We start from the raw sequence: 21712 nt of genomic DNA, 5'->3' as shown, positions 1-21712 counted from the left end.
GCAGGGTCAGCCCGCACCTGGCCCACCCAAACTTGCTCAATCCCCCACCCTCTCCCGGCCCCGCCTGGTTCTCAGGACCCAGGACAGCGCCTGGGCTTTCCTGGAGCAGGGCGGGTGCCACATCTCCAGCCCTCTCTCACCCAGGCTCTTCCGTCCATCTTCCCAGAAACATCCCGTTATAGAGAGACCTCGAGTAGTCTCTAGTCCTTTCCAAAGGCGAATATACTCTTGGCCCCTCAAAGTCACAGAGCCTTCAGCCTGGGCGCCCATGTGCCTGGCAGTTCTGAGCTGCGAGTCGGCCGCATTTTCCGGCTCACATCACGGTGGAGAGCAGACGGACCTGGGAATGGTTATCGGCCAAGAGCTGCAGGCGAACAGCTAATCCAGTCCTGGAAGGGGGCACTGGTAGTTAAGCCCTTTAATGGCCTCAGTCCTATGATAATTAGTCCTGGCCTGGAGCTAGCGAATAGCGAGCCCCTCTAACCTGAAACGGAGCCTCATCCACTGCTCAACGCTAATCCCTTGCACAATGAAAGCCGAACTAATTCACTGGGTAAACACCCTCTCCAGTTACTTACAAGCTGTCTTATTTCAGCCCCAAACCAAATAGAGAGGCGGCCAGTGACTGGAGAGAAAATAAAATATTAAGAACTCATTTTGCCTGAAACTCCCCCTGGGATGCTTGCCTATCACAGTATTTTGTTATGGCAATCCGCACTGACTAATATAGATGGAAATAATTTCATTTTAGGAAAATTCTTCTATACTCATAAACCTGGTTTTTCATTTACTTATAAATCTGCTTCACAAACATTCAAGAGAGGTCTCCCAGATGCCAGGCGCTGTTCTAGGCATTAGGCATATAGAGTGGAAGAAAAGCCGGATATGCTTCCACTCTGAATTTTATGGGCAGAACAGTGGGTGCTGGGTCTGCACAGAATTCAAAGGCTGTGATATGCACATTTATGGGCCAGGCAGCAGTTTTCCTGTGGACACAGAATTGCCTGAATTAACCAGCTAACTACATTTAGGAAACATACACCATTAACACAGCTCCATTTTAAATTCAATAGAAAGAGATTAAGAAAAACAGAGAAAACTGTTCTTGGGCATGAATTCTACTAATTACATTTTCTCAGCTCCTAGCACTTTGCCTTTAAGAAATAGAAACAGCAACATCCTATACTTTCAGTAGAGGGTGACATTATTATAGAAAAGAAGACTGTTTGTCCAGGAAGCCAAGACGAAAGTTCCACATCTAGTTTCTAGAATAGAACATAAGAATTGTTCTCCTTTGAAAAGTGAGAAGATTCAAGATATCTATGTTCCTATGCTTGAGGCAAGCAGAAAGTTCTTAAATACTGACTATGTTTACTCTGCTTTAATCTGAAAAATTCTTAGAAGAGTTGCATCAGAATCTCAGATTTTTATCTTTCATGAATTTAGCAAAAGGGAAAGAAGTAGTTTGGTAAACACCATCAGCACACAAGAGTCATTATCTTTCAAAAAGTAAACCATTTACACAAAAAGTATCAACTCTTTCCAAAGATGTTTTCCATGGTGACTTTTGCAGATTTGGGGGATGAAACTGCAATTGTTAAGCTCCTTCTGGACCTGCTCTTGATCTGATTTTGGGTTTCTTGAGAGTATGAACAAAATGCATCATCTCCTGGACACAGATATGGTCCCCAGTGGATGGATAGTCATGCATCAATCAAAGCTTACTAAGCTCCACTGGTCCCAGACCATTATCTACATCCTAGATGTGGACTGCCTAGAGGCAAATGAGAAAGACTCCTGCCCTCCAATGGTTTACAAGCTAACACTTGAGACAGGCAGGCAGACAAACATGGGTGGGTATCATTGGCATAGCATTAATGAGGAATTGATATGTACTCATCACAGAGAATACAGAGAATCATGGAACAGCCATAGGTTTTTAGGCTGAATTTCATTTGGATTCTAGCTACTTTCTAGCTTTGTGATGCAAATTATTTAATCTCTCTGAACTTCAGCCCCCTCATCTGTCAGATGGAAGAGTACCCAAGGACACATGGTAGTTATAAGGATTAAATGATAAACTCTAACCAGTTGTCCATCACAGTCCCTAGAACTTTCTGGAAGTCCAATAAATGTTTACTCTTTCAAATAACTTCCAGTATTATTCGTATAAATTGCTTATTTTATCTGAACTATATATGATTATCTTCAAGTGTTCAGAAACTCAAGTTTATTCAGAAAATAGAAATTGAAGTGGGCTATGATGTGGGCAATTGAGGTAATTCTGGTAGTACTCCCAAGAACTTGATTTTATGCTCAATCTTTGCTTGATTTTTCATAAAGCTGTGCTTCAGGATGTGGGCCTACCATGAATCCAGCAAAGATGGAAGTTGCCTCTCTCCAAGGTAGGGAGGGGCTAAATCAGGTGCCAGGATGGATTCTAACACGACTGAATCACCATTCCACTTTAGGGTCCTCAACTAAGCTGTGGTAACATGCATTCTTGGGACTGGTCCTGGGATTACAATACTTTTCTTACAATACTTTTCTTACTTTTCTAATACTTTTCTTATAGCTATAGCTTGGCCCCTGACTGAGCTGATGCTATGAATGCAAACAGCCCTCTCTCAAGATTTCTACCCTCTTACCTACGACGAGTGGGTATTTTGAGGGCTCACATTCTTGGGCAGCAACCACTGAGACTCTCCTTGTTCACTGGAATCATGGGGTTCCATTTTCAAGGCCCACTGTATGAAACTGCACATTTCAACACCTGAACATCTTGAACATTTGTCAAAGAAGAGACATATCAAAATACAAGGAGCTGTCTTTCTGTTCATAGTTTTCTACCTTTATATCACAATGCTCAAGCTATGTAGGGATCACTTTCATCAGAAAGCAATTGAAGAGATAGTCAAGAATATTATAATAACATCCTTTGGTAACAGATGGGTGACTACTTATTCGTGGTGAGTACTGAGTAATGTATGGAATTGTTGAATCAATGTTATGCATCTGAAACTCACATGGGTGTTAATTATACTTTAATAAAAAATAAATAATTATAGATAAGAAGAAAAAAACAAAACAAAAACAGACTCATAGATACAGAGAGCAAACTTCTGGTTGCCCAGGGAGGAGTATGAGGGGATGAATGAAACAGGTGAAGGATATTAAAAAGTACAATATTCCAATTGGAAATAAATAGTCATAGGGAGGTAATATACAGCACAAGGAATGTAGTCAATAATATTGCAATATGTTTCTATGGTGAAAGACGGAAACAACGTATACTAGTGATCATTTTCTAATGTATATAGCTATCAAATCACTATGTTGTACACCTGAAACTAACATATGTTAATTAGCCTTCAACAAAAAAATAAACAAAAGCTGGAAAAAATGAAGGCAACTTAAGGAGGTGCTAGAGGTTTTCCCAAATCACTGAAATTCTGTATCCTCAACTGTGAATTAGAATATATCATTCTGGGGTGCCTGGGTGGCTCAGTTGGTTAAGCATCTGCCTTTAGCTCAGGTCATGATTTTAAGGGTCCTGGGATCAAGCCCCACATTGGGCTCCCCATTCAGTGAGAAGTCTGCTTCTTTCTCTCCCTCTGCCTCTCTTTCGGCTTGTGCTATCTCTCTTTCTCTCAAATAAATAAATAAAATCTTTAAAAACATATATATCATTCTTAAGTCACAGGGGAAGAATAATTGTGGGGCCCACATTGCTGAATCCTTATTGAATGTTTTCAGAGTAGAAAGAGAACATTGGGGTCGCACCAGTTAGATCTTAGCAGTTACCACATAAATCTGAAAACTGTGGTCACCAATGGAAACAGAATGGTCACCTTTGGAATTTGTACACCTCATGATCTGAAAGCACAAGTGAGGAAGTGAGTTAAGATAATAGTCAATCAGGGAAAGACAATTATCATATGGTTTCACTCATATGTGGAATATAAGAAATAGTGAAAGGGACTATAAGGGGGGAAACTGAGTGGGGAAAAATTAGAGAGGAAGACAAACTATGAGAGACTCCTAACTCTGGGAAACAAAGGGTTGCAGAAGGGGAGGTGGGTGGGGGGGAGGGGTAACTGGGTGATGGGCACTAAGGAGAGCACATGATGAAATGAGCACTGGGTGTTATACTATATGTTGGCAAATTTAATTTTTTTTTTTTAAAGATGAGAGTTCTAAATCTTGACCACATTGGTGAGCTTTCTCATGTTTCCCCAGATTCCATAGGAGCCTAAAGAGACAGGCCAGAGTTAAGGGGAGGCCTGGAGTTTCCTGAACACACTCCCTCTGTACCTCCCCACAGTTTGGTCCCTAACTTCTGCTGATTCCCAACTTTGAGCATGTAACTCATAACCTCCTGAAGTCTCAGCTTCCTCCACTGTGAGGGAGATAGAACTAATATGACTGATCTGTGTTTTAGGGTTATGCTAAGGATCAAATAATACAATGGCCAGAAAGGAGTCATGTAAAGTACCACACATGTGCAAGGTATTATATTTAAGTAAGTGCTTAATAACTAATTTTACATGAAGATAACAATGTTATTTGATACTTAAGTTTTCTCAGCATTTTCCAGATTTCTGTGTTTGACAAGTTAATCCTCAAGTCTATGTTATCTGCTTTGTCAGCCAATAGAGAATCTTGGTCTCCTCAGGAAATTTAGTGAACAATGAAACAGATATAACGGCACAATTTGGATATTTCAAGTTCAAAGACTTGTCTAAAGTATTAACTTCTTATAGAGAGCTTAAGTCAGGTATAATCATATAAGATCTCAGATGTGGTGGAGACTTTTTTTTCAGTTTATAATATAGGGATGATGGGCCTGAGGGAAAATAACTTCTATTATTATCGATAGAAATGCAAAGTTTTTATACACAATGCTGATTTTTTAGCATTTTTCATATACACGTTTATATATATCAGTTTTTGGCCATTTATCAGTTTTTGGTTCTTACCTAATATTCTTCTGAGAAGGTGCTCATCAGATCAGAACTGAACCCTTCTGAGGAGCTCAAAGCCAACAGCCCCTTTCCTGATGAGGATGGTCCAGAACACTACAAACTAAATACTGGAGGATCTGTTGGTAGAAAGGGCCCATAATTAACAGGACTTTACAGGCACTTGGTGGTGCCAGGATATGCACAGCTAGTTGGAAGTGGGTATAGCCAAAAATGGCTCGTATGAGCAGCCACTGCCCTATCTCAGGGGATCATCAAACCCTTACCAGCAGAATCTGATTCTTTATCAGAAGTCAGTCACCAGGCTAGAATGAGCCAGGTCCTAGAGAGCTCTTAGACATATCATGATGGGCCAAACAGAAAGAGTCCCTTAGTAATATAAAAAGCATTTGAGGGATACCTGGGTGGCTCAGCGGTTAAGCGTCTGCCTTTGGTCCAGGGTGTGATCGTGGGGTCCCGGGATCGAGTCCCACATCGGGCTCCCTGCATGGAGCCTGCTTAAAAAAAAGAAAAAAAAAAAAAGCATTTGACTAGAGTGTGGCATTAAGGGAGTCTAAAGGCAGGTAGCAGTAACTACCCAAGCTAGGACAGACATCAGGGAATTCCAAGTGGTGCCATTGGGAAGGTGTGGTATTTAGAGTCTGGAGAAGCAGTAAGAAAGAGCACAGATATTCATGTTTTGATGTTGGATAGCCCCCACCCCAGGGACTGACTAGGACTGGATTAGGGCAGGGGTTAGGCGCTGGGGAAAAAAGGCTCAAAGACCAGGCACCAGGATGGCACCAGGATGCCTGGGTGGGTCAGTGGTTAAGCATCTGCCATTGGCTCTGGGCGTGATCTCAGGACCCGGGATCAAGTCCCACATCGGGCTCCTTGCAGGGAGCCTGCTTCTCTCTCTGCCTATGTCTCTGCCTCTTTCTGTGTGTGTCTCTCATGAATGAATGAATGAATGAATGAATGAACGAACGAACGAATAGACCAGGCATCATGGAACAAGATTAGGGCCCTCAGGTACAAGGTGAGGATTCAGACACAGAAAACAAGGTTAGCGATATAACTCTGGAACCTGGATTTCAGGACAGAATGTAAACAGTAGCAAGTCCCACAAGACCATGAAATCTAGGAAACTACTGGAGCTAGATAGGTATAGAGCAAAGATAGACCTGAGACTTAGGTGGAAATAGCTGAAAGACAGCCAGGAGGATAATTTTCCTAAAGGTAGGCTTTCAAGATAACTTGTTTCTGGAAATAGGGTCACATAGCATGAGCCTGGGCTGGTATAGCAAGAGCAAGCCCTACAGTGGCCAGATGGTCTATGCCAGGATAACAATGTGGGGAAAAGGCTGGGCAAGTTCCATTAGACTTATCACAGAGAGGGCAAGGTAGGGTCCTAATGGCCTGACTTGGTGTCAAGAAGGACTGAGGTTTTTTTATCTGTCATGGAGCTCTAGCCTCACCCATGGGGGACCTGCCTCTGGGATCTTAGTCCTGGGGTAGCCAAAGATGTTCTAGATCTCCCAGAAGAGATGATCCTCATCTATCCAGGAGCCTTTACTTTCCAGATTACATGGGCCTAGGTTTGTCCCTCAGGTCTAGGATCTCTGTTTTATGGCCAGTGGTTCATTGTTACCTAATATCCATGCTTGCCTTCTAACTGAACAGCAGCATGATTTTGTTGGGACTGAGTCTGTGCCTGGCTTAAAAACCAAACCAAGCCAAAAAGATTTCCAAGTCCCTTAATGAATAGGTGTAGCCATATGATGTTCTGGTAAGTGCCATATATAAGCTGAAGTTAATGAGGGAAGACTCCCTTAGGACTGGAATTTCTAAGTAGTGTGCTTCTGGTAAGAGCCTCAAAAGGGGGACGGACTTGCTGGGCATATACCTTTCTATATGAGCCTCTTCACCCATTAACCTTTTTCTTCCCTCTTCTCCTTTTCCCTTTATTACTTCTCCTTCTTCCTTCTTCTTGCTTCCTCCCTGTTACTCTGATGTGTTTGCCAGACAGAGGTACAATGATAATTCTGCAATCATGAGACAATCCCGAAGGGTAGAAACCTCTATCCTTAGTGCTCTAAGGATTGCAGAGCACTAGCAACAACAGTCCTAGATGCCAACCTTCAAACTTCATATGACAGACTTGCTCCTTTTCCAAGTCACTGTAGTTGGGCATCCATCGGTATTTTGCAGCTGATCCTGATCCTGATCAGTGCATATCTCTTCCAGCTGCACCACTCACAGTAGGGGTGGGAGGCTAGATGGAGGGAGGAAGGCTCTCACTTTAGGAAATCCATTGCCTTTAGCTGCTAAAGGTGGGTAATAGGATTTTCAGTAACAACTTTCTTGACTCAGTTATCCTCTCTCCAGCTGAGGGACTGGGAGTAGGTGGACCTTTGGGAGAAAACAGTGTCTAGAGGGCCACACAACTAGTATAGAATAAGCAGAAGTAGACACTGCCCTGGCAGCTCCACCCAGAACTCAACACCACCCTGCCACCCTCCTCTTGCCCTGCCCAGGGAAGTCTGCTGATCCAGAGCCCCCATCCTGAGTTCTTCAGTGAGCCTGATCAACTTTCAAGGGATTTTGACAAAGCCTTTTTCTACAAAACTCCAAAGTTTCTATTGTTTAGTCAGTCTTGGTATTATTTATATATTGGAGGGAAACATACTGGCTGATTGCTTTAAATTAAGAACTTGTCCAGAGAGTGAGCCTTTGAGAGCCTGATATTCTTGATCATGTCCCTAGATCTGGGTCTTCTTGACTTTTGGAAAATTAGTCTCTGGCCCTGACAGTTCTCCAACAAGAAGAGTCCTGCTTTTGTAGGATTGAGGGATGGCAGGATAGAGTAGAGATGCTAAAAGTTAAAAGCCTGTCTCAAACTTTCCACAAGATCTAGGTGAGGTGACTGCAGATACTTGAAGAACACATTTCTTTTCCACTTTACTCCTAAATTAACATAATTAATCTTGTATAACATATATTTACTATAATGTTTTTCCGTTCAGGCTATGATGCATTCCCTTTAAAAAGCACAGTAAACCCCTTCAAGAGAGCTCCCACTCTCTTCCTCCCCTTCCCCCCGCCCCCAATCTCCCAAGCCCTGCATCTGCCAAAGGCCCATTAAAGAAATCATTTCCCACCCTGCCCCCACCAGCACTGCACACCTGGTAATAAATAATATGATCATTGCCTAACAGGCACTCGGAAGAGCCCTGTGATAAATAAAGCGACTTCTCATCTCTCCACAGGCTCTGCAGCAAGGGCTGGCAGAGGAAAGCTCACTATTAAAGAACGCGCATAGCCACAGGCAAATTCTCTCACGCATCTCCTTGTGGAGACCTTTTCTTAAAAGCTGAGATTGCTCTGATGGTTCAAGGTGCTATTGAGCTCTAACTCCAGTCACAGCATCTGAGGCGATGCTTGTGTCTGATAAGGTTGCTCGAGAATAATGTGAAGGAGAGAGGCCTGGTAATGGGCTACTGTAAGGATGGGGCAAGGCATCTTTGCCCAGACCCTGAAGACAGAAGCACTGCTCTTGTGGGAAGGCCTCCCCCTGCCCACCCCCAAATTCTTTTCCATTTTTATTGCATTAAAAAAAACCCTCTCTAAACATGCATTTCAGAAATCATTTTTTCCCCTAGCTCCAAGCTAGTCATATTCCTCACCAACTGATTTTATATCATGAGAGGTTTTGAGGAAATTCTGCTTTTCTCATTCAAGTTTTTTTTTTTCTATTTTGTATTGAGAAAACCAAAGAAGGAACAATTCCATTTTGTGCCTTCCTTTTCTCCAGCTGTGTGGTTGTTGCATAGAATTTTCTACCTTATCTTATTCTTTGGCTTTCAAAATCTTTTACAAAAACAAAACAAAAAAATCTACAGCCATTCTTTCATGTATTTTCTTTTTCTCTTTTCATTTTCCTGTCTGTGGTCTGTTGTCTTTGGGGCCTCTCTCTCAATTAGGATTCAATGAAAGTGAATTTCCAGCTTTAACTAAATGTAGAAGTTCAGGCCCTTTCAGCAATCACAATTTAAAAGACAAAAAATATGAATTCAGTCCAAAGACGGGTTATCTTAAAGCAACCTGGAGACAACAGGGAGCAGGGATATGGGAGGGATTTTATTAGTTTGCTTTACTCAGCATGGCCAGAAGCTGAGATTTCCTGCCTGCTTAAGGCAGAACCAGAACAGGTGCAATGGAATGGTCTGGGGGTTGTTACAACACACTTGTAATTCTTCTATCCTTTTCTCTCTCACTTTTGGACTCCAGGAGAATGTAGCATAGGTAAGACCTAAGATTCTGTATATCAGTACCTAATTGCTTCCAAGTGTGCATGTGTACAGGTGTGTGATGGGGGTGAGATGGGGAGCAACATCAGTAGACCCAGGCTGTTTTTCACTCATGCCCTTCTCTTACCCACTGTTTCATGGAATTTCTATGGATGAATTGGTTAACAAGAATACTTGCTCAGACTCAGAAGACATGGAAGAAATGGTTGCTTACCCCAATATAAGCTTGGGCAAAAATTAGCACAGACAGGTCAACAATGGATTAACAACTCAATAGTGTTATAGTCAACTTCTGGGCCATGTGCTACATATACCACATGCTGGTGGAACCTACCGTGGTGAGGGCTTGGGTAATCAGGGCCATCATTAAAGCCAAAGTGTGATTTATGTGGGCCTTACAGGATTAAAAGATCTCTTTTTGACCATTGACTTCCAGAGAGAAGCCATTTAACTGTAATATTCCATTATGGGCTATCTCCATGACTAGGTAATGCCTAGAGCCTGCTACATAGGAAGGTGAACATACATGTTTCTATGATTCCAGCATCCAGGTCCCATTTGAATCTCCATGAATACTTGTTCAGGACAGAAAGCATTGGATCTAGCATTACTTCAGTACTGTTGGTTTCCAACCCACTCCCCATTACAGGAGTATCAGATTTGCTCTATATATCTAAGGCTCCAAAATGGGTGGTAAGGAAGCACAGGAAATTCGATGGGACCTAGAAGCCAATTCCAGTTCTCCTTGTCTGTAAATCAACAACATCAACCTAGGGTGACTCCTTTCCTATTCCCAAACTTCTACTTCCTCATCTATTCTGAAGATTTGATGAGATGGATCCCAGGGCCTTTTGCCACAGCTCTCAGGATGCTGATGGACACATCCAGGAGGCCATCCATGCTTACTTGTCTTACAACAGTTTATGGTGTTGACTGTTGGCAATTGCAAACACTCCCTCCTGAGTTATACAAAGATCCAGCAGGATTTTCAAACCCTCTTTTCTGGTGTGGCCAGTAGGTAATAGTCAAGCAGGCATCTAGAATTAGAGATTTCTACTCACAGAAAAGAACAACAGAATTCTAAGGGAGAGTTTTTGGCATTATCACAGTGAGTGCTGTTCTGTCATGTATAGCCTCACTTGAAGGGAAAAAAAAACATGGGGATAGAGTCTGAAAATAGGATCCATATATTTTAAATTCAGGAGTCTAGGGCAGCATGTAAGAAATCCCAGGTGAATTAGGAAAAGAAAAATCTATAGCTTTAACTCATTCCAGAAAAATTAGCCCCTCAAGTGGTAGACCTGGGTAGACCCCAGGTAGACCTGCATGGACCCCATAATTTGTGGGGCCTTGTGCAAAATGAAGATGTGGAGTCACTTGTTAAAAAATGAAGAGTATCAATTGGCAACAACAGAGCATTAAATCAAGCATGTGACCTTCACAAATATGGTCAGAATGCTGATTACTGGTTTTGGAGAAGGAGGAAAGTTCAAAAGTCATTTTGCTTACTTTATGCAATGAGCTTAGCACAGTATCCAACTGACTGAGTTCCACACATACAGGGTGAGTGTAAGACTGAAATTTTCCAGGTGATTCTAATTTAAAGCATTCTCTAGTATTATTGCACACTGCCTATATTTTACTCTCTTTTTTGTTGTTTGTTGCTCAAAAAGCACAGGCATCAAACATATAAAATATGTTCACTAATTTTTGGTCCCTTTATTTCAATACAAAAGATATATATTAGATTACTATTCTGTATTATACAGGATATATTTCCATTTATTTGTATTTTCTTTAATTTCTTTTATCTATGTCTTACAGTTTTCACTGTATAGGTCTTTTATCTCCTTGGTTAAATTTATTTCTGGGTATTTTTTTTTTCAATGAAATTTTAAGTGGGATCATTTCCTTGATTTTTCTTTCTGATAGTTCATTATTAACATATAGAAGCACAGCAGCTTTTTGTATAGAAGTCTTAGATCCTGTAGTCTTTTTGGTTTTCTTTATATAGTGTCATGTCATTTACAAATAGTGACAGTGTTACTTCCTCCTTTCCAATTTGTATACCTTTCATTTGTTTTTCCTGCCTAATTGTTATGGCCAGGAGTTCAATGCTATATAGAATAAAAGTAATGAGAATAGGCATCCTTGCCTTGTTCCTGATTTTAGAGGAAAAGCTTTCGGCATTTCACTGTTGCATATGATCTATACCATGGGGTTGTCACATATGGCCTTTACTATGCTGACTTATGTTCCCTCTATCCCCACTTTGTTGATAGTTTTTATCATAAATGGATGTTGAATTTTGTCAAATGCTTTTCTGTGCTTATTGATACGATCATATGATTTTTATAGCTCATTCTGTTACTGTGGCATATCACATTGATTGATTCACAGGTATTAAACTTATCTTGCATCCCTGGAATAAATCCCATTGTTCATGGTATGTGATCCTTTTAATGTATTGTTAAATTTGGTATGCTAATAGTTTGTTAAATTTTTGCATCTGTGTTCATCAGAGATATTTGCGTGTAATTTTCTTCTTAAAAAGCTTCTGTACAGTGGAAGAAACTATCAACAAAACGAAAAGGCAACCTACTGAATGGTAGAAGGCATTTTCATGTCATATATCCTATAATGGGTTAACATATAAAATATATAAAGAATTCACACAGCTTAATCTATAAAGAACTCATACAATTCAATAAAACAAAATAATCCAATTAAAAATAGGCAGTGGATCTGAATAGACATTTTTTCCAAAGAAGACATAGATGGCCATCAGGCACATGAAAAGATGCTCAACATCACTAATCGTCAGAGAAATACAATCAAAACCACAATGAGATAGCACCTCCCACTACTCCAAATGGCTAGTATCAAAAAGACAAGAAATAACAAGTGTTGGTGAGGATGTGGACAAAATGGAACCCTTGTACACGTTGATGGAAATGTAAATTGGAGTAGCCACTATAGAAAACAGTATGAAGGTTCCACAAAAAATAAACTTCTGTATGATCCAGGACTCTACTACTAGGTATTCATCCAAAGAAAACAAAAACACTGATTTGAAAAAATATATGCACCCCTATGTTCATTGCAGCATTATCTACAATAGCCAAGATATGAAAACAACCTAACTGTTCATCAACAGACAAATGGATAAAGATGTAGTACATATATATATGCAGTGGAATATCACTCAGCCATAAAAAGAGTATCTCGCCATTTGTGACAACATGGATGGACCTTGAGGGTATTATACTAAGTAAAATAAGTCAGAGAGAGAAAGACAAATACCATAGGATTTCATTTATATGTGGAATCTACCCCAAAACCCCAAATAAACAGTAAAACAAAACCCAGACTCATTGACACAGAGAACAAATTGGTGGTTGCCACAGACAGAGTTTGGGGAAGAGGGACAAAATGGCAAAATGGGTAAATGGGACTAAGAAGTACAAACTTCCAGTTGTGAAATATAGAAGTCATGGGGATATAATGTACAACATCGGAAATATAATCAATAAAATTGTATCAAATTTGTAAGGTAACAAATGGTAAGTAGACTTACTGTGGTGACCATTTCACAATGCATGCAAATGTCAAATCATTATAGTGTACACTTGAAACTAATATAATATTGTATGTTGATTACACCTCAATAAAAATTTTAAAAAGAGTTTAGTGTTAGGCAAATCTCTCATGTTTTTAAAAAAAAAGAAAGCAAGAAAAAATAATTCTCAGTTTTCTAGAGTTCTAAAACTTATTTTTTAAATTAAAAATTTTTAAGCTGAGGATTTACAAATCAGCTATTAACTTTTAAGAGTTTCATTATAGTTTAAAAAAACTCATAATTACTTGAGGTAGGGGAGAGGGGTGTCTACTTTATTCCTAATGGAAACTATACATATAGATGAAGTGTCTATATAAAAAATGGGAGCTGTGATTATATTAATACTGTCTAACTGATATTCAATAACTCACCCTTCTATTTCCTATTGTCCATATTTAAATACTTCAAAAAGAATTCTAATCAAGTGGAAATTAATAGGGGAGGAAAGACTGGGGCCGGCAGGAGAAGGTTCTAATCCCACTATCGCTTAATATTTCAAAGTCTCTTTTATTTTCTTAATAAAAGGGCGAGAGAAAGAGAGGGAGAGAGAGAAAAGGGAATTAATCCAGTGCTCTGAACTGTCCTCTCATCTTAATGCTTTAAATAAATTCTAAGAGAATATTACACATGAGAAGGCTATTTCTGGCCAATGGCCAGGCTTTAGTTTTGCTTCTCAACTTTTTTCCATCTTTCCTTTTTCTTTCCCTTTATTCTACCTGTATTCTCTCCCCTCTTTTCTTCGTTCCCGAGATCTTCAAAACCCAGTGATTAGAGCTATATTTAGAGTCCAAGTTTTTTGGATATAATCTGGCTACACATCTCCCCCTGCCCTACTTTCTTCCCCACTCCTTCACCTGGGGACATTGCTCCCTTCAACATACAATATGCATTCCTGCCTCATGTTTCTACATTTGTTTTTCTCCTCATCTCCTCCACCTCTACTTTCTCTTTTTGGCTCCAGTCCTATTTATTCTTCAAGCCTTACCTTCTCTAGAGAGGTATCTATATGTAGCTTCTTAAAAAGTGTGATAATCATGAAAGATTATAATTAAATATTTATTGAACAATTCCAGCGTGCTAAGCAATTTACTTGCATTGTATCATTTAGTCCTTTTGGTTATCTCTAGAAGACTATCCCAACCTTATAGGTGAAGTCTGAGATTAGGAAAAAGCTAACTCAGTTGTCAAAGGTTGGGCACTCGAGTGGAAAAGCCAGAGGTAAGAGTTCTAACGTCTTTTTACTCTCTCATTCCTTAACTGCAAATGCACTTAAAGTCAAACTCACATAATTTAATAATTTAAAGTTCTTTAATTATTTCATGACATTTATTTTCTTAAGCAAAATGATAAGCTTTGTGAAGAGAAGAACCGTGTCTTATATTCATTTGTATCTCCCCAGGATCTCATCTGGAATAGGTGCACAGTAGATTCTTAGTGCCTGCTTAATGATAAAGGTCTGGGTTTTCCCTATGAATTTGATTGTTTTCACTGTATGCACTCAATCACCATGTAAACTCAATTTACATCTTTTAGAGATACACATTATCTTGTTCTTCCTTAAAATTGAACTAAATGAGTCAATGCTGATACATTTGCTATTTAATATGTACTATCAATCAATATATCAATTAATTCATTCATCCATTTAACAAACACTTATCAAGCACTTTTATGTGCCAGACACTGTTCTAAGAACTGGGAAATAGAGCAGCAAAGAAAATACACTAAAAAAAAAAAAAAAAAAAAACTGTGTCCCTATTGCGTTGCCCATACTCTAGTTGGGGGACACAGATAAATGAAGTAAATGCGTAAAACATATGTTAGATGGCAATGAGCTATACAGAAAAATAAAGCAAGAGTGGAGAAAGGAAGTTGGTAGAAGAGGGGATGGTGCTATAATTTTAAATATAAGGATCAGGGAAAACTCACTGAGCATAGACTGGAAGGAGGTAAAGGGATGTATATATCTGGGTCAATAGTTCAGGCAGAAGGAAAAGCAAGTATAAAGGTGGGAATGTGCCTGAAATATTCAAGAACCAGCAAGAAGTTCAGTGTAGCAGCTCATTTATCTCTAATTATAGAAGGGAAATTAAATCTTCTGTGTGTGTGTATACACACACACACACACACACACACTGGTAAAAGTTTAATATAGATCTATATAGGCAGGCATATTCCCCAAAGTCTATATGTGTGTTTTGAGCAGAAATATAGGAAAGGAGTAAACATGTGTTATTACAAAAGACAATACTGGTAGCTAGTCAGTGTTTTAGCCCAGGTTCCCTAGAAAGCAGAATCTGAGGCCAATATTAAGAGCTAAATCTTTATCTTGGAGGTAAAATCCCAGGACAAAGAGAACACAAAGAGAAGTGAGGGAGGGAGAAGAAAAAAACAGGACAAGTTGATGCATGAGTTTTCTGGTCACTGCCTCATAAGGGGCCTGGAAGAGATAAGTAAGTAACCTTGCAAGGGCATCTCCAGGGCAGTAGCTGTGGCTGACCCAGTCGAAGGGTGGGTGAGATGAGAAGAAATTTTATTGGTGGGCTCCCTGCCATCACATGTTTCTTATTGGTCAAATTTCATCCTGTAGGTAGATAACCACTACTACCCATCACCCATCCCTCTACCTGGGACTTCTAGATTGTGAAACCTGGCTCACTTGCCCAGTTCCCATGCCTGTTGTATGACAACTCATTAAAGTCTAGATGTGGTAGAAGGAGACAAGCGACCAGACATGCCCTTGGTTAGCCTGGTTGCACAGCAGCTGCCAAGAGGGAGGGCCCAGCAACCTGAGGAAAACTGGTTGGCTACAGGCAGTAGGAAATGTGTGTTCTGTGGTGGGTTGGTAAGCAGGAGGTAGAAGGTCTGGAGGTGGCAGTGCTAAGGAAAGAGAGGAGGCATATAAGATACATATGATATAATCAGTAAATGACTATCAAGAGCACATGCTTACACAACTCTCAAAACAAATGAGACAAAGCTTGGGATAAATTGTATAGATTAATGATGAATACACATATTCTGTGACAAGGACAATAGGGAAAGATACATTGGGAGAAGAAGAACTACCTAAGCTGTAACTAAGAAAGTTAATAGAGCATGATATAGACTTGCTACTCTCAGGAACACCAACTAGCTAAATGATGTCACCCTAACCAGGTCAGTTTTGCCTACAAGCATGTCCCAGAAGGTTAAAGCCAATGGGAAAAAGTTTGGAAGCCTAGGTCAGAGGATAAAAATAATCAAGCCAGGGCAGCCCTGGTGGCTCAGCGGTTTAGCGCTGCCTTCAGCCCAGGGTCTGATCCTGGAGACCCAGGATCGAGTCCTATGTCAGGCTCCCTGCATGGAGCCTGCTTCTCCCTCCGCCTGTGTCTCTGCCTCTCTTTCTCCTCTCTGTGTATTCTAATGAATAAATAAAATCTTTAAAAAAATAATCAAGCCAATTTAACTATTCTTAATATGACTGAATCTCCTACTTTTTAAAATGGAAAAAATGGAATAAGTTGAGAGATTTTAATCATGGCTGAAAAAAATCACTGTGTGAAGATTATAGGTATCTAAAATACTGGAGAAGCCTACTCGACTATATATATATTTTTCAATTTTCAAATCATTTAGTTATTGGAGAGACAGTCATAGAAGAAACTCCAAAAATTTAATTTAGCAAAATGTAATATTTTTTTATAAAGCAAAACAAATCTAGAAGAAACAGAAACATATAAATATATAACCAGACACATTACTAAGGCAGAACTGTATGCAACACATTTTTGGTGAATGTCATGAAAAACCTCCTTATAAAGATTGAATTTAGAATTGCCTACATTGTCTCCGGGTTTTTTATTTGTTTTTTGTTTGTTTGTTTGTTAGGGGGGTGGTTGGAGTTTTTTAGGGAGAGGGGATTTGGTGTTTTCTTGTTTGTTTGTTTTGATTTTGCAATTTTCCTGCTTCTGGACATGATGCCTACACACTAGCTAAATTTCCTTGGCCTTGCTCTAGTCTGCTTTCCTTCTAAAAAATAGTTTTGTAAAAATTCGGTCAATGAAATTGGTCTGTTGAATTTTAATTTGGCATCATCATCATAGTAAAATCATGTATTTTGTAAGCCAACTATCTCATTCAAGAAGTTGCTCACAGAACTGGCTGCTAATCAGGGCCAAGAGGATGTTAGGACCACCTTTCATTTTACAACTGGGCAAACCAAAATCCTAAGGAGCAAAAGAGACTCACCCATTGCCTCAGAACAAAGAAATGCCTCCTGACTTCCATGAGTATGCATTTAAAAAAATCTACTTTCATTTCTACACACAGGTAGAAAGCATGAATAAAGAAGAAACTTAAGATTAGTTGAAACAAATACCTTTTATATTATTTATTTATCACTACATAACAAATTACTTTAAAGCTTTAGTAGCTTAAAACAATAAACATTTTCACTCACAATTACTGTTGGTCAGGAATTCAAGAGCAGCTTAGATGGGTGTTTCTGGCTCGGATTTCCTATCTTGCAGTCAAGATACTGGCTAAGGCTGCACTTTTTAAAGCTTAACTGGTATGAAAAGATTTCCTTCCAGTATGACTCACTCACATGACTATTGGCAGGAGGCCTTGGTTTCTTGCACATAGGTCCCTACCTAGGGCTGTCATGATTCATGACATGGAATTTGGCTTCTGCCAGAACAAGTGATCCAAGAAGTGAAAGCCACAGTGCTTCCACTGGCTATGCCTAGTGGAAGTCACATGCCATCACTTATATGTGTCCTATAAGTCAGTCCTACCAAATGTGGTAGGGTCCTACATAGGAGTATGAATGCCAGGAGGTGAGTATTATTCAAGGAGTCATCCTGAAGGCTCCTACAATTCTTTTGAATCAAAACCAGGCATTCCTTAACTTTGTTTGGAGATATATTTTAGTGCTTCATAATTATTCTCAAGAGATCCTATCTTCTCTCTAATCATTTAGGCAGCCTTTTAGTTTTTCAAACTGCTCTTCCATTTACCACCATACTTGATTCCTACAACACTCCTTGAATGTAAAAAGATTAGAATATTAAAAAAAAGATTAGAATATTTGCTAGATTAAAAAAAAAAAAAGCATAGGCACACAGGGATAAAGTAATTTGCTTAAGGCCACCCAGTGGTAGAGATGACAGCTCAAATCCTCTTCACTGAGGCTCAGGCCTTTTGACTATATTGCCCTCTCTCTTCTCTCTTGGTCATCTTTCTTCTTCCTGATTATTATCTATCATTACAAAATACTTAGGCTGGGCTCAAATTCTTCCTCTCTATCTCATCTGATAAGATCTTAGATGACTTCATTGTTTCAGTAGATGAATCCAGTCATTATGCTGAACTCTCAATTTTTTTGCCTTCACATCTCTGATGACCTCCCCTTCATCCTAGTTATCCACATCCATGATCACTCCACTCTGTCATGCTATTCTAGCTCCAAACACACTAATGCAAGTATCTGACTTTCTGACTACAATCTCCTTCTCTTTCATTATCATTTGTGATGGTTAATTCTATTATCAGTTTGGCAAGTCTATGGTGCCCATGCTTTTGGTCAAACACCAGCTGTAGATGTTGCTGTGAAAGTATATCTTAGATGTCATTAACATTTAAATAAGTAGACAATGAGTAAAGCAGATTACCTGCCATAATGTGGGTGGGTCTCATTCAATCCGTGAAAGGTCTTAAGCAAAGAATGAGGTAATCTGGAAGAAGGAAAGATGAAAGAAAGATAAAGAGAAGGGAGGGGAGGGGAAGGGAGGGGAGGGGAGAGGAGAGGGAGAAGGAGAGAAGAAGGGACAAAGAAAGGAAGAAAATAAACATCATGGCTCCTGCCTTTAAAGAACTATCAGACTAGTAGAAAAGACAGATCAAAGCAACAATCTTTAAGGTACACTATTAAAGGAATATACAGGGAACAGCAGGATTATGAAAGACGTCATTTCCATGGATAGGGAAGTAGTTGGGAGTGGTCAAGAAAGCTTTTATAAATTGGCATCTTGCAAAAGAATGCTTCTTACTGAAGAGTGAGTCCTCTTTCATTGTGAGGACACTAGGTAGAGAGTCAAGGGGATATTTGTCCCAAAACTATCACTGAGAAGCTATGCTACCTCGATCTACTCACTTCACCACTCAGACCTTTTTAGTTGTCTCAACTACAATGAGCACACTGGAGTAGCTGACCTCTGACATTGTTCTGTTTTTCTTTTTTTTGTTGTTGTTTTGTTTTTTCAAGACTAAAGACTCTGCTTTTAAAATCTCTGCTATTTACTCTGACAGGCCTCCTCAGTGATCACAAGTAGCTTATAATTATGGCTGTGGAGGACCAAAAAAAAAAAAAAAACCAACAAACAAACCCAAATTTATTGAACCTCCTTTGTTTGTGGCATTTGTATACTTCACCTATTCAAATCAGCATTTTCATGATTATGCTTGCATTTGAATTATGGTCTGATATAAATCAAGTATTCTTTTCTTCATTATATTATCATAGGCACTCCCACTTTATAGATGAAAAAACTAAGAAAGAGAATGAAAGGCTTGCATAAGTTAACTTGATACGTGAAAATAGGTTTCAGATAAAAATCATGCTTTCTGAGCACCTGATTCCAAAGCCAGGGTTCAGGCTAGGGATGCGGTCTTTATCACCTAGAGAACAGAATGCTGTAATTTTCCTTTCTTGTGAATTTCTTTGAAAATCATCTCAATGCAACAATGGTTGCAGAACTTTTCTTTAACACATTCTCTAGGGAACAGAGAGAGTCTTTCTCACTGATGGCGCTGGTTCTACTGGAAAAACAGAGTCTGAAATCAGTTATTTCATTCTGTGACAGGTTGAAAACTAGTTTAAATCCTTCTTTCCTCCTCCAGTGCGGAGAAAATATTTTGTCTTCTGGTTTCTCCTCCTGAGTCACATTTTGTCTAAAAACTAAAGAGTAAATTGAAAAAAATTTGTTCTTCAGCCCAGAAGTGGGATGTTTGGGCTTTGCTTTTCTTCTGTTGAAGATAGAGAAATGAAATGCCGACTTAAGTCTCATTTGGGACTTAGAGTCTAACAGTTTTCTTGTAGCATTTGCTTGGACCCCAATGCCAAGACTAAGACTAAACCAAAAACTGCTTTTCACTGCTTCTAGGTCCATTTCCAGGTGTGTCTTTTTCTTAGCTCAGAACTGTTCTGAATCCTTCTCCCACTCTGTCCTGTGTGTCTTCCCTACATTCAGAAACACAACTGTCTTCTCACTTGGATTTCAAAGTTAAGGATAAATTCATTTGAATTGGTGAGTACATTTTGCTTTGTTTTTATTTCTCACAGTGAAACTGCTTTATGTTTCTGATTTAATAATACATGTTCATGATGAAAAGATGGAGCAACATACAAAAGTATAAAGAAGATGATGAAAAAATCACATGAAATCCGAATTTCTGAGGTATACATTAACAAAAGTTTCTTGACCTCTTAATACATATATTTATGTGTTTACATACAAATATGTAACTTTAACAAATCCTATGTACTATTTTTTATCATGACCACATTTTATGTGATATTTTACTTTTGTATTATCTGCAACTCCCAAGTTCTTTCTCTCTATCCCCCACATAACCAATGGAACAACTGCATATATATTTTTCAGAACTTTCTGTATGCATATATAATTATATTCAGACACAAACATATTAGAGTTTCTTAGATCATTTTTTAAAAAATATTTTATTTATTCATTCATGAGAGACAGAGAGAGAGAGAGGCAGAGACACAGGCAGGGAGAGAAGCAGGCTCCATACAGGGAGCGCGACTCGGGACCCGATCCAAGGTCTCCAGGATCAGGCCCTGGGATGAAGGCGGCACTAAACCTCTGAACCACCAGGGGCTGCCTTCTTAGATCATTTTTTAAAATTTTTTATTTATGATAGTCACAGAGAGAGAGAGAGAGAGAGAGAGAGAGAGGCAGAGACATAGGCAGAGGGAGAAGCAGGCCCCATGCACCGGGAGCCCGACGTGGGATTCGGTCCCAGGTCTCCAGGATAGCGCCCTGGGCCAAAGGCAGGCGCTAAACTGCTGCGCCACCCAGGGATCCCCTTAGATCATTTTTAAACAGAATTCTTCCCCTTTTGCACTTTCCTATCCACTGTTTATCTACTAATATAGTTTGTATTTATGTAAATAAATGTAAATATTTAACCATATCTATCTGGGTTTACTGTCTTGGTTAAAATGGTAGCCCAAACCAAGGTTACACATAGAATCTCTTATATTTCAAGATTTTTATTTTTTTTATTTTTTTAATTTTTATTTATTTATGATAGGCACACAGTGAGAGAAAGAGAGGCAGAGACACAGGCAGAGGGAGAAGCAGGCTCCATGCACCGGGAGCCTGACGTGGGATTTGATCCTGGGTCTCCAGGATCGCGCCCTGGGCCAAAGGCAGGCGCTAAACCGCTGCGCCACCCAGGGATCCCTATTTCAAGATTTTTAAATTTTATTTTTCATTTTTGTCTTTCACCCATTTAATAGTTTTATATTTTATAAAGAAGTCGACCTATTTTTTCTAAATGGATTGCCAGTTGTGCCAGCACTATTTATTAAAAAAGACTATACTTTTTCAGTAAAAAATTATTTACTAAAATAGTTTTTACTAACCTCTTTTTTTATATGTGCAATATTATCAACAAATGTAGCTTTTATTTTTGTAATATTTACTTATTTGTTATATGTATATTTTTATTGGAGTTCGATTTACCAAAATATAACACCCAGTGCTTATCCCATCAAGTGCTGCCCTCAGTGCTCATCACCCAGTCACCCTATC

General features: G+C 39.3%; 1 long non-coding RNA gene across 3 annotated transcripts in view; it reads left to right on the top strand.

The window, feature by feature from the left end:
* Window positions 1-3828: 3828 nt before the first annotated feature.
* The window catches only part of LOC140613963 (uncharacterized), a 62721-nt gene continuing 44837 nt past the window's right edge, over window positions 3829-21712 (top strand). For all 3 annotated transcript variants that reach the window (XR_012014884.1, XR_012014883.1, XR_012014882.1), the window contains exons 1-2: window positions 3829-3888; window positions 4442-4522. This is a non-coding gene — a long non-coding RNA (uncharacterized lncRNA). The remainder of the gene's footprint in view (window positions 3889-4441; window positions 4523-21712) is intronic.

This window comes from Canis lupus, chromosome 22 (genome assembly GCF_048164855.1).
Source record: "Canis lupus baileyi chromosome 22, mCanLup2.hap1, whole genome shotgun sequence".
NCBI lineage: Eukaryota > Metazoa > Chordata > Mammalia > Carnivora > Canidae > Canis > Canis lupus.
Note: the sequence above shows the minus strand (reverse complement) of the source record. Positions and strands in the feature narration are given on the sequence as shown.